Consider the following 12607-nt stretch of genomic DNA (forward strand, 5'->3'; position numbering starts at 1 on the left):
ATACAAGACAAAATATGACAGAAGAATGAACAAAAGATTATAAGCTTTCATTGGAGAATAAATAAGCTTTGCTTTGAGTGACCAGAGAGAGCTTCAGAGAGAAGGTGGCATTTAAGTGGGTCTTAAAGAAGTAGATGGATTTCAATAAATGAAGTTGAGATGGGAACCTTCCAGGGAGGGACAATGATGTGAGCAAAAAGCAGGCAAGCACAAAGAAAGTTCAAGAATGATGTATTGGTACACCTGATGGAAGAAAATATATCAGAGATAAGAGGGGAGAGATAAAAATGTTGAAAGCTAATGCAGCACTTATTACAAGCCAGGCAGCCTGCAAAGTGCTTTATGTTTATCATGCCATTGAATTCTCACACCACCCAAAAGGGCAGCTACCAATCCCACTTTTGTTTATCAGACAAGGAAACCAAGGTTCAACAAGATCCAATGACTTGTCCAACACTGCACAAATAGGAAGTGGATGAGCTAGGATGTGAACCCAGAATGTCTAATTCCAGAGCTCCACCCTGCCCAACACTGCTGGAGAAGGCACAGGGACATTGGAAGAAGAGGGAAGAGGTCCAGGAGAACACTGGGTCATGCATGTGAAGGAACAAGTTTCAAGGCAAGGGTTGTTTTATAATTAAAATCTCTCAAACAATTCATAACTCCAGATGGATAAAAAAAATTTGAGGGGCTGATTAGTTGGCCACTGGAGACTTCATATTCAGCTGAGCTATGTCAAAGGAGTCAAAACACAGAGAAGAGGGAGTAGATGGTAGAATTGGGGGCCAGTGACCATGAGCTAATTTTTCTAGGGTTTTGGTACCCAAGATAAGGAGTGAGAGGACAGTAGCTGGAAAAGGGTGATCAGTCTGTGATTTTTGTTTTTTCAGGCTAATTTGTGTGAAGGAAAGCTAGTGGAAAGTGTTAGAGAGAAAAGACAACTGAAGTATCAACTTCCTTTTGGAGAATGGGGGAGATGAAGAGATTAAGGATACAGGAGAAGGCTCAGAGAGCCACATAGAGGAGGAAAGAAAACTTTTTCTCTGGGACAAGAGGAAGTGAAGACAGGAAGTGAGGCAGCAAGTAGAGGTTGAACAAACCTACTTCTGATGACTTCAATCATCCTAGTGAAGTAGGAGGCACTTCCAGTGCTGAGAGAGGTAGGTTGGGCTGGAGGCAGAACTTAAGAACTGTGGTCACAATTGGAAACAATCAATGCAAAGACAACAAGTCATGTGGGGGCTGGCCTAGTATAATTAACTGAAGAGGTTGCCATCTCTCTTTACTCTGCTGTGTTGCTTGCTCAGGTAAGAGCTCACCTGTAACAATTCACCTCCCTTGTTCTCCTTTCCTGAACCACACAGCCCCATCACTCCAGCCGTCTACATCCTGCTTCTTCCTGCTCTCCTTCTAACTCCTTCACTCATTCCTCCATTGGTCTCACTCCATAGACTTAGGCTTGGTATTGCTTCACTAGCCAGCTCTGACTTCTAGCTACCATGCTGCTGCTGCTGCTGCTAAGTCACTTCAGTCATGTCTGACTCTGTGTGACCCCAAAGACAGCAGCCCACCAGGCTCCCCCATCCCTGGGATTCTCCAGGCAAGAACACTGGAGTGGGTTGCCATTTCCTTCTCCAATGCATGAAAGTGAAAAGTGAAAGTGAAGTCGCTCAGTCGTGTCCGACTCTTGGCGACCTCATGGACTGCAGCCTACCAGGCTTCTCCATCCATGGGATTTTCCAGGCAAGAGTACTGGAGTGGGGTGCCACTAGCTACCATACTCAATTACAATTACTCCCTTGAGATCCCTGCTTTGTAGCTCATCACCTTGTCTATCCAACATGAGCCCTGGAATCTCTAATGGCATATGCTCAAGAGGGTAGCTCTGCTGAAGACTGCAAACTGTGGTGCTGGCTTGATTTAGAGAGCCTCTGTACCAGATGATCTTAGGTTGCCCTCCAGATCCACTCTCCATACCTTTCTACCTGTTCAAGCCCCTAGAAGGGGTCCTGTCTACTATCTAGAGGTCATTCCATGGATAGTAAACATGATCCCTTGTCCACTGATTTCCAGTTAGGTTAGGCCAATGGTAAGGAGTTTGGGGCTTCCCTGGTGGCTCAGATGGTAAAGTGTCTGCCTGCAATGCCGAAGACCTGGGTTCAATCCCTGGGTCAAGAAGATCCCCTGGAAAAGGAAATGGCAACCCACTCCAGTATCCTTGCCTGGAGAATCCTATGGACAGAGGAGGGTGGGCCACAGTCCATGGGGTCGCAAACAGTTGGACACAACTGAGCGACTTCAATAAAAGTAGTAGTAGGAAAGAGTATGTGTGTGTGTTAGTCACTCAGTCATGTCCAACTCTGCAACCCGATGGACTCCTCCAGACTCCTCTGTCCATAGAATTCTCCAGGCAAGAATACTGGATTGGGTTACCATTCCCTTCTCCAGGGGATCTTCCTGACCCAGGGATTAAACCCAGGTCTCTCACACTGTGGGCAGATTCTTTACCATCTGAGCTACCTTGGAAGCCCTTACGTAGGAAAGAGAAGTCAGGATATTTATTCCTTCAGCTCCCTACATGTGGCTGCAGGCTGGCAGTGGCTGGATCCCTCCACAAAAGACCACAGCTTCTCTCCAGCAGCTTCTCCTATAGCTCCAGCTACAACCACAACCCCAGCTCCACTCTTGTAAATTCCAGTAACCACTCCTTGCCTTTTCAAGATGAAGAAATATACTGTTAGTATGTGCTTCAACACCCCAGGTACTTTCCCCCAGTGTGTTTGTAATCAGTCTATTGCTAAGTCACTTCATTTATGTCTGATTCTGTGCAACCCCATAGACGGGCAGCCCACCAGGCTCCCCGTCCCTGGGATTCTCCAGGCAAGAACACTGGAGTGGGTTGCCATTTCCTTCTCCAATGCATGAAAGTGAAAAGTGAAAGTGAAGTCACTCAGTCATGTCTGACTCTTATCGACCCCACGGACCGCAGCCAACCAGGCTCCTCCATCCATGGGATTTTCCAGGCAAGAGTACTGGAGTGGGGTGCCACTGCCTTCTCCGAATCAGTCTATTAACTCTCTTCAATTCTCCCACTTAAGGATGATATATCTTTCTTGCCAGAACCTAACTGATGCAGTTCCAACCTTGAATGGATCCAATTAGCATAACCTGAAGACACATGGAGCAGCCACTGTGAATCCAGGAGGGATACTAGGGATAACTTAGATGATGGGGAAGCTTGACCTGGATGTCCCACTGGTATCCTCAAATTTAATGTATCTAAAATCAAATCCATTATTACCATCCCTTCATCTAAATTTGTTCCTCCTTCAGACTTTTCTGCTTTTTTCCCATTCATTCTTTCATTTATTCAAATACTTTCCATTTATAGAATGATTTCCATGTGCTAAACACTAGGAGTTCAAAGATGCCCAGAACAACGTTCCATCTCTCTAGAGGCTCATCTTTATAGGGAAGACCCACCCCACAGATGTTGGGTTGGCCATAAATGATATGATACATGCCTTTTTATAATAGTAGGAACTACCTGTTGGTAAAGCCTAGAGGAAGAATCCAGGATAAGGCACAGGCCAGAAGGCTTCTCCAAGGGAGTCATTGTTGTGGTTGTGGTTGTTGTGTAGTCACTAAGTTATGTCAAACTCTTTGTGACCCCATGGACTGTAGCCCGCCAAGCCCCTTGGTCCATGGGATTTCCCAAGCAAGAAATACTAGGGTGGGTTGCCATTTTCTCATCCAGGGGATCTTCTCAATCCAGGGACTGAACCCATGTCTCCTGCATTGGCAGGCAAGTTCTTTACCACTGAGCCCCCAGGGAAGCCCAAGGAAGCCACTAGCTGAACCTTAAAGAATAGTAAGCTTTCAGCAGCAGAGAGAGTAAGAGGATGAAAGAACACTCTCGGCAGTGTCAGCTTGAGCAAAGAACAGAGGCATGATAGTGCACAGCATGCTCAGGAAATGAAAAGTTGTCCTGAACAGCTGGACCACAGGATAAATGGTAAGTGAGCAGGCAGGCAGGGGGCTGGGAAAGCGGGTAGAGGAAAGCAGGGAATAAATGATAAGGTTTTTTCCAAAAGTAGGCCTGGTCAGATTATGAAGGGTATTAACTGTGAAAAACTATTTTTAATTGTTATGACACCTCATGTGGTATCATAGTTCTTCTGAAGACTTGTACATTTGGCCCATCCCTCAGAACAAACAGAAAGGGTTTTCTATCTTTTCCTTGCTTGTATGCTAAGTCAATTCTGCCTCTGTGTGACCCTATGGGCTGTAACCGGCCAGGCTCCTCTGTCCATGGGATGCTCCAGGCAAGACTACTGGAGTGGGTTGCCATTTCCTCCTCCAGGGGATCTTTCCCACCCAAGGACCAAATCCACATCTCTTACATCTCCTGCAGTAGCAGGCAGCTTCTTTACCACTAGCACCACCTGTGAAGCCCCTAGGTGAAGGCTTGTAACAAGAAACAAAGAAAGTAAGACTTGGCTTTTCAGTTCGTACTGAGGATTTTGAAATTCATGTTAGAGCTTATAGTTCTGAGGGGGAAAGGTCTCTACATTTCTAAAATCTTGGACCCTAATGGATGAAGGGTATAGCCTTTACCACACACTATAATTTAGATTGGTCTTCCCACGTGGCTCAGTGGTAAAGAATCCGCCTGCCAATTCAGGAGACACAGGTTGAATCCCTGGGTCGAGAAGATCCCCTGGAGGTGGAAATCGTACCCCACCCCAGGATTCTTGCCTGGAAAATCCCATGGACAGAGAAACCTGGTGGGCTACAGTCTCAAGGGTCATGAAGACTTGGATTCGACTGAGCACACCCGCACCATGCAGCATTCTTTAGCTAGAACAACTGGAGGGTCATGCTGGCTGCCCCTAGGGTTTTTCCTTTCCCATTTCAGATGCCAGACCCACAGGTCACAGTTGGGTAACAGGAAAGAAGAGCCCTAATGTGAAGGAGTGCATACTTTTCTACTTACAGCGCCTTTAGTCATAGGGGAATATCCAGATACAATGAAACAGGGCATAGGGCAAGATCTCTGGACAGGATACAGACACACACATTAAGGAAGAAGGAAAGATCATGAAAGATACTTTTTTTCCCAGATTTCTTTCTTTCATATTTAGGTATCTATAATTGGAAATTCTTGAGAACGCGAGGATTCTTGAGAAACTCTTGAGAAATCTGTATGCAGGTCAGGAAGCAACAGTTAGAATCGGACATGGAACAATAGACTGGTTCCAAATAGGAAAAGGAGTTTGTCAAGGCTGCATATTGTCACCCTACTTATTTAACTTATATGCAGAGTACATCATGAGAAACCCTGGACTGGAAGAAACACAAGCTGGAATCAAGATTGCTGGGAGAAATATCAATAACCTCAGATATGCAGATAACACCACCCTTATGGCAGAAAGTGAAGAGGAACTAAAAAGCCTCTTGATGAAAGTGAAAGTAGAGAGTGGAAAAGTTGGCTTAAAGCTCAACATTCAGAAAACAAAGATCATGGCATCAGGTCCCATCACTTCATGGGAAATAAATGGGGAAACAGTGGAAACAGTGTCAGACTTTATTTTTTGGGCTCCAAAATCACTGCAGATGGTCTGCAGTCATGAAATTAAAAGACGCTTACTCCTTGGAAGGAAAGTTATGACCAACCTAGAAAGCATATTGAAAAGCAGAGACATTACTTTGCCAACAAAAGTCCATCTAGTCAAGGCTATGGTTTTTCCAGTGGTCATGTATGGATGTGAGAGTTGGACTGTGAAGAAGGCTGAGTGCCAAAGAATTGATGCTTTTGAACTGTGGTGTTGGAGAAGACTCTTGAGAGTCCCTTGGACTGCAAGGAGATCCAGCCAGTCCATTCTGAAGGAGTTCAGCCCTGGGATTTCTTTGGAAGGAATGATGCTAAAGCTGAAACTCCAGTACTTTGGCCACCTGATGCGAAGAGTTGACTCATTGGAAAAGACTCTGATGCTGGGAGGGATTGGGGGCAGGAGGAGAAGGGGACGACAGAGGATGAGATGGCTGGATGGCATCACTGACTCGACGACATGAGTCATCACATCACTGAAGTGAGTCTGAGTGAACTCCGGGAGTTGGTGATGGACAGGGAGGCCTGGCGTGCTGCGATTCATGGGGTCACAAAAAGTCAGACACGACTGAGCAACTGAACTGAACTGAACTGAATTGGAAATTCATAAATGACTCTAAATGGTGTGAACTATCATAAATGTGCTAGAAGCTATCTATCAGCTCAGTTCAGTCATTCAGTCATGTCTAACTCTGCAACCCCATGGACTGTAGCACGCCAGGCTTCCCTGTCCATTGCCAATTCCTGAAGCTTGCTCAAACTCATGTCCATCGAGTTGGTGATGCTATCCAACCATTTCATCTTCTGTCATCCCCTTCTTCTCCTGTCTTCAATCTTTCCCAGCATCAGGGTCTTTTCCAAGGAGTCAGTTCTTCACATCAGGTGGCCAAAGTATTGGAGTTGCAGCTTCAGCATCACTCCTTCCAATGAATATTCAGGACTGATTTCCTTTAGGATTGACTGGTTTGATCTCCTTGCAGTCCAAGGGACTCTCAAGAGTTTTCTCCAACACCACAGTTCAAAAGCATCAGTTCTTCTGCACTCAGCTTTCTCTATAGTCCAACGCTCATATCCATACATGACTACTGGAAAAACCATAGCATGGACCTTTGTTGGCAAAGTAGTATCTCTGCTTTTTAATATGCTGTCTTACAATAGAGGCTACAGCATCTTTCTCTTTCATATCATTTACCATAATTTACTAATTCATGGGAAATATGATGTAATTGCAAAGTTGTGCTGTGCTTAGTCATGTCTAACTCTGTGAAATTCTGGACTGTAGCCCACTAGGCTCCTCTGTCCATGGGATTTTTCAAGCAAGAATACTGGAGTGGGTTGCCATTTCCTTATCCAGGTGATCTTCCTGACCCAGGGATCAAACTTGAGTCTCCTGTTTCTCCCACATTGCAAACTGATTCTTTACCCACTGAGCCATCAGAGAAGCCCAACTGCAAAGTTGTTTGGAATCCAATGAAGTGGTACTTCCTTTAGTCAAAACAAACTGCAGGAGTTACTTCTAAATATTTTTGTTGTTTGGGGCCTAATGTCCATAAATAAAGTGATTTAACTAAGTGAAGAAGTATTTTGAACAAGTGTATATCTATTGTGGGTCACTCTGAAGGGACCCTATATGATGAGGCAGCCTGGTTTCCAGCTTTGGCAGAGATTCTAGCTATTTACTGGGTCTTCTACTCTTGTCACCTAGCTTATTTAACTTCTACGCAGAGTAAATCATGTGAAATGCCAGCTTGGATGCAGCATAAGCTGGAATCAAGACTTCTGGGAGAAATCAACAACCTCAGATATGCCAATAATACCACTCGAATGGTAGAAAGCAAACAGGAACTAAGGAGCCTCTTAATGAGGGAGAAAGAGAGTGAAAAAGCTAGCTTAAAACTCAACATTCAAAAAACTAAGGTCATGGATTCTGGTCCCATCACTTCATGGCAAATAGATGGGAAAAAAGTGCAAATAGTGGCAGATTTTATTTTCTTGGGCTCAAAAATCACTGTGGACGGTGACTGAAGCCATGAAATTAAAAGATGCTTGCTCCTTGGAAGGAAAGCTATGACAAATCTATACAGTGTGTTAAAAAGCAGAGACAACATTTTGCCAACAAAGATCTGTATAGTTAAAGCTATGGTTTTTCTAGTAGTCATGTATGGATGTGAGAGTTGGACCATAAAGAAGGCTGAGCGCAGAAGAATTGATGCTTTCGAACTCTGGTGCTGGAGAAGACTTTTGAGAGTCCCTTGGACTGCAAGGAAATCAAACCAGTCAATCCTAAAGGAAACCAACCCTGAATATTCATTGGAAGGACTAAAGCTGAAGTGCCAATACTCTGACCATGTGATGCTAAGAGCTGACTCCTTGGAAAAGACCCTGATGCTGGGAAAGACTGAAGGCAAAAGGAAAGCGGGTGGCAGAAGATGAGATAGCATCACCAACTCAATGGACATGAATCTGAGCAAACTCCAGGAGACAGTGAAAGACAGGGAAGCCTGGCATGCTGCAGTTCATGGGGTTGCAAAGAGTCAGACATGATACAGCAAATGAACAACAACTACTACTACTCTCTTTGTTCCCATCATCTTGAAACCAAGAAGGCTTATAAATGTCCACTGAACATACCTGTGGGATTTTGGAGAAAATTTGCCTGTCATTCTTCAGAGAGCATCTCTTCTGTATCCTGGCCCTTTTGTCTTGACACCTGCCATCAATACTGCTTGGAATTAATTAGACATCTAACTACCTCAGGCGGAGAAGGCAATGGCACCCCACTCCAGTACTCTTGCCTGGAAAATCCCATGGGCAGAGGAGCCTGGTAGGCTGCAGCCCATGGGGTCGCTAAGAGTCGGGCATGACTGAGCGACTTCACTTTCACTTTTCACTTTCATGCATTGGAAAAGGAAATGGCAACCCACTCCAGTGTTCTTGCCTGGAGAATCCCAGGGACAGGGGAGCCTGGTGGGCTGCCGTCTGTGGGGTCACACAGAGTTGGACACGACTGAAGTGACTTAGCAGCAGCAGCAACCACCTCAGGACAATGTTTTACAAAATTATTATAAAAATGTAAATTTATATATCATGATGCTACTCATGTTGTTTTTTAATGGACTGGTGCTTTTCTTTTCAGTTAGTCTTATAAGTTTCTTGGAATATCAGAATAAGTTTTGGAAGACCACAGCTGTAACTGAGGTTGCCGCAGAAGACCTCACTGGAAGACCTCACTGAAAGATTCGTTTCCATTCCCATTTTCCTTGAATGTGACAGCAATGAGAAGAGCTGAAAATGGGCAACTACTTGGCCCATATGCATACTTTTGTATGAATTGAATAGAACATACGTTTCTCTGGGCATATGCAGATCACACTGGAAATCATGGCTTAGGGAGCAGAGTTACAAGCTAGATTTCAGCCCCCATTCACTCCCTCAGCCTAGGATGCTTTACAAAGACTTGCACTCAGCCTCAAGTCAGCTTAGTCTCTGATTGTTATCGTTGTTGTTGTTGTTGTTTAGTTGTGTCTGACTCTTTGGTGACGTCATGGACTATAACCCACCAGGTTCCTCTGTCCATGTCCATTTCCTCCTCCAGGGGATTTTCCCAATTCCTCCTCCAGGGATTAAGCCCACCTCTCCTGAATTAGCAGGCAGATTTTTTGCCACTGAGCCACCAGAGAAGCCTGAGTCCCTAATGGATTAAGGTCATTTGCCCTCACTCTAGTTATCCTCTAAAAGATAAGTGAACCCTGCCTGGAGAAAGATAACTTCATTAAAGCTTCTACAGAATTTTTACACAACGTTCATCATTCAATTAAAAAATGATCAGGCAGTACCAAGAGGAAAAGCGGACAATAGAAATATACTTACAGACAACTCAGATATTAGAATGATCTGCCATGGACTTAAATAACTGTAATTAAAATGTTCAGTAAAAATGCATGATAGGATAGAGAACTTCACAAAAGAACTGGAATATATAAAAATCATGGACATAAATTCTAGAACTCTAAAATTTAGGGTCACATGTATGTAGATTGCAAGTCATTAATATGAAGTACTATTAATACTAATGGAAAAGTTGTGAAGAGAAAAGGGAGGTGAAGTACCTGTAGAGCCCAGGAAGAGGCCTTGGGAATGCAGCCCTGGAAAAGTAAAAGAATCTCAAGCAAAGCCCTCCAAGGGTCTTGCACCTGCATTCCTGACCCCACAGTGGGGAGACAGCCGAGCTGCCTGAGGAGCAGCATGCCGATGCAAGGCTGCAGGCAAGTTTTCAGGGGCATGTCAAGTTTTCTAAATCCTAGGAACAGTGTAAGAAGTTTGAAAAACATACCTGGGTAGCCACAGAGAATTAAGGTCCAAAACCCAAATCTCTCAGGGGTCCAGAAAGAGGCTATGAACCATTCCAACCATAATACACAAAAGGAGCCGAACTTTTGAATAAACAACCAGACAGCCAAAGAAAGCATCTCTGTCTTAAAAGAAAGCAACTTCTTCATTTCATCTACTAAGTTGTGTTTGACACTCATGTTTTTAGTTTTAGGGAAAAAATTTTGAGCTAGACTCAAATCTCCTTCAGTTCAATTCAGTTCAGTCACTCAGTCGTGTCCGACTCTTTTCGACCCCATGAATCGCAGCATGCCAGGCCTCCCTGTCCATCACCAACTCCCGGAGTTCACTCAGACTCATGTCCATCGAGTCAGTGATGCCATCCAGCCATCTCATCCTCTGTCGTCCCCTTCTCCTGCTCTGAAACCCTCCCAGCATCAGAGTCTTTTCCAATGAGTCAACTCTTCACATGAGGTGGCCAAAGTACTGGAGTTTCAGCTTTAGCATCATACCTTCCAAAGAAATCCCAGGGCTGAACTCCTTCAGAATGGACTGGTTGGATCTCCTTGCAGTCCAAGGGACTCTCAAGAGTCTTCTCCAACACCACAGTTCAAAAACATCAATTCTTTGGCGCTCGGCTTTCTTCACAGTCCAACTCTCACATCCATACATGACCACTGGAAAAACCATAGCCTTGACTAGATGGACCTTTGGTGGCAAAGTAATATCTCTGCTTTTCAATATGCTATCTAGGTTGGTCATAACTTTCCTTCTAAGGAGTAAGTGTCTTTTAATTTCATGGCTGCAGTCACCATCTGCAGTGATTTTGGAGCCCAAAAAATAAAGTCTCCTTAAGTGCTGTTATTTTTGCTATTGTTGCTGTTTCAAATGATCACCATTCCCCTTCTGTGCCTCTGGTGTGTAGGAGTCTGTTTTAGTTGTTCTTCTCCACTAAAGCTTGGCTCCTTAGGTTTAGAGCTCAGCTCTTGGAGCTGGTCACAGAGACCCAGTTTACCTACATACTTTAAACAGTTTGTTGCTGTTTTATAGGAGGCAACTCCCAGAAGGAAACATTGTTTCTTGGTTTTCTTGTCTTCATCTCCTAAGGACCCAGAGTCTGAGCACATCCTGTCAGTTGATGTTGCTCTTCCCTAGAGCATCAAGGGTTCCCTTTTGTCAAGATACCCAAGGCATGAATCCCTGTGGTTACTTGTTTGGGACACTTTTATGGCTGTTGCCAAGCTCTCATTTGGACCATAGTGAAGGGAGCCTGGGAGTTAGTGATGGACAGGGAGGCCTGGTGTGCTGCGATTCATGGAGTCGCAAAGGGTCGGACACGACTGAGCGACTGAACTGAACTGAAGGGAGCCCAGCTATAGCTCTCTACAACGTGGTCTTCAAGGTTATGAATCACTATCATCATTCATGTTTTGCTATTTTTCCTTTTTATAGTGAACTCATTTTAAGCCCCAGATCTATGATTTTGATGGCTCATTTGTTTGTGTGTACCCCAAAATACAAATTTAACAGAGAAGTCTTCATTGGGTTTGTACTACTACATTTGATGCTGATGGTATTTGCAAAGTGGGTAGATCTACCAAAAGCATCCATTGAAAATTGGAATTGACTGTCGGCTTGAAGTTTCTATTGGGTTCTGCACGCCTATATCATTATGTGCCACGTGGTAAAGTGATTCGTCCACAGTTTCTGTTTATTGTAGTAAGTGTGAAACATTTCTTTTTACACTGTGCTATGACATCGTAAGGCCTCGGTACCAAGTGATTATGAACAGAAACGTGGGAACAGTACTAGGTCATGTTAACTAGCCAGAACAGACTTATACAAATGTTTTAAATTATTTAAATGAACGTGTAACATTAAAAGTTCTTACAAATTTATTAATCTTTGGGCATTTGAACAGGAGTCCAAGTTTGAGAGACTTACAATAAACATCGCTCCCAAATGGCCTCTATCTAGCCATGAGTCCCAGAACCTACATTCAAAAGCCATACTAATGTTCATTTAATTGGCATGAATTGATGTGCTAACATCTTTCTTTTTTAATATCTTGAAAATATGAGTTACCTGGCTTTTATTCAATATTTAATCACCAGCCTTTCACAAAGGCAATATAAGTCAGTTTTTTAAAGAGCTGTATGTAAGTCCTTTCCCTTTTTTGGTTTAGTTTTCCTTTTATTCACTCTATCTCCTCACTGCCAGTTGATGTTTCAAAACATGGGAGATCTTGTTTGGAAAAACAAGAGGCAGAAGAGATGTCTGTAGTTTGCAAAAATTATTTAACTTAATTTTAAATGATGCATAAATTGCTAACTTTCTTAGTTTCACTGTACCTACTATGTTCTATGTGCTTCTAACCAGTGAGAAGCAGCTTAATCTTTTTCAAAATTAAAAGTCTTCAGTGACTTTAATTCACTTACACTTAATATTATGGATGATATATTTGAGTTTGTATCTACCATCTCACTATTAGTTTCTTGTATTTTATGTTTTTTCTTTTTTCCTTCTTTTGAAATAGATGAATATTTTATGTTGGTGCATTTTCTTCTTTATTAGTTATATACTTTTTTACTATTATTTAACTAGACAGTATGTTCCTCTAGAGAGTTCCTCTATAGAGTATGACATGCATTGTTGACTTATTATTCT

The 12607-nt window shown here is 43.4% G+C and overlaps 1 long non-coding RNA gene across 2 annotated transcripts in view; it reads right to left on the reverse strand.

Annotated features, from left to right (window-relative positions):
- LOC133256160 (uncharacterized) overlaps nucleotides 1-12607 on the reverse strand; it is a 183008-nt gene that overhangs the window by 162002 nt on the left and 8399 nt on the right. Inside the window, exon 1 of one of the 2 annotated variants that reach the window (XR_009739113.1) lies at nucleotides 10453-11381. The exons of the other annotated variant lie outside the window; for it this stretch is intronic. This is a non-coding gene — a long non-coding RNA (uncharacterized LOC133256160). Of the gene's footprint in view, nucleotides 1-10452; nucleotides 11382-12607 lie in introns of those variants that run through there. 2 annotated transcript variants of the gene reach the window in all.

This window comes from Bos javanicus, chromosome 10, assembly GCF_032452875.1.
Source record: "Bos javanicus breed banteng chromosome 10, ARS-OSU_banteng_1.0, whole genome shotgun sequence".
Taxonomy (NCBI): domain Eukaryota; kingdom Metazoa; phylum Chordata; class Mammalia; order Artiodactyla; family Bovidae; genus Bos; species Bos javanicus.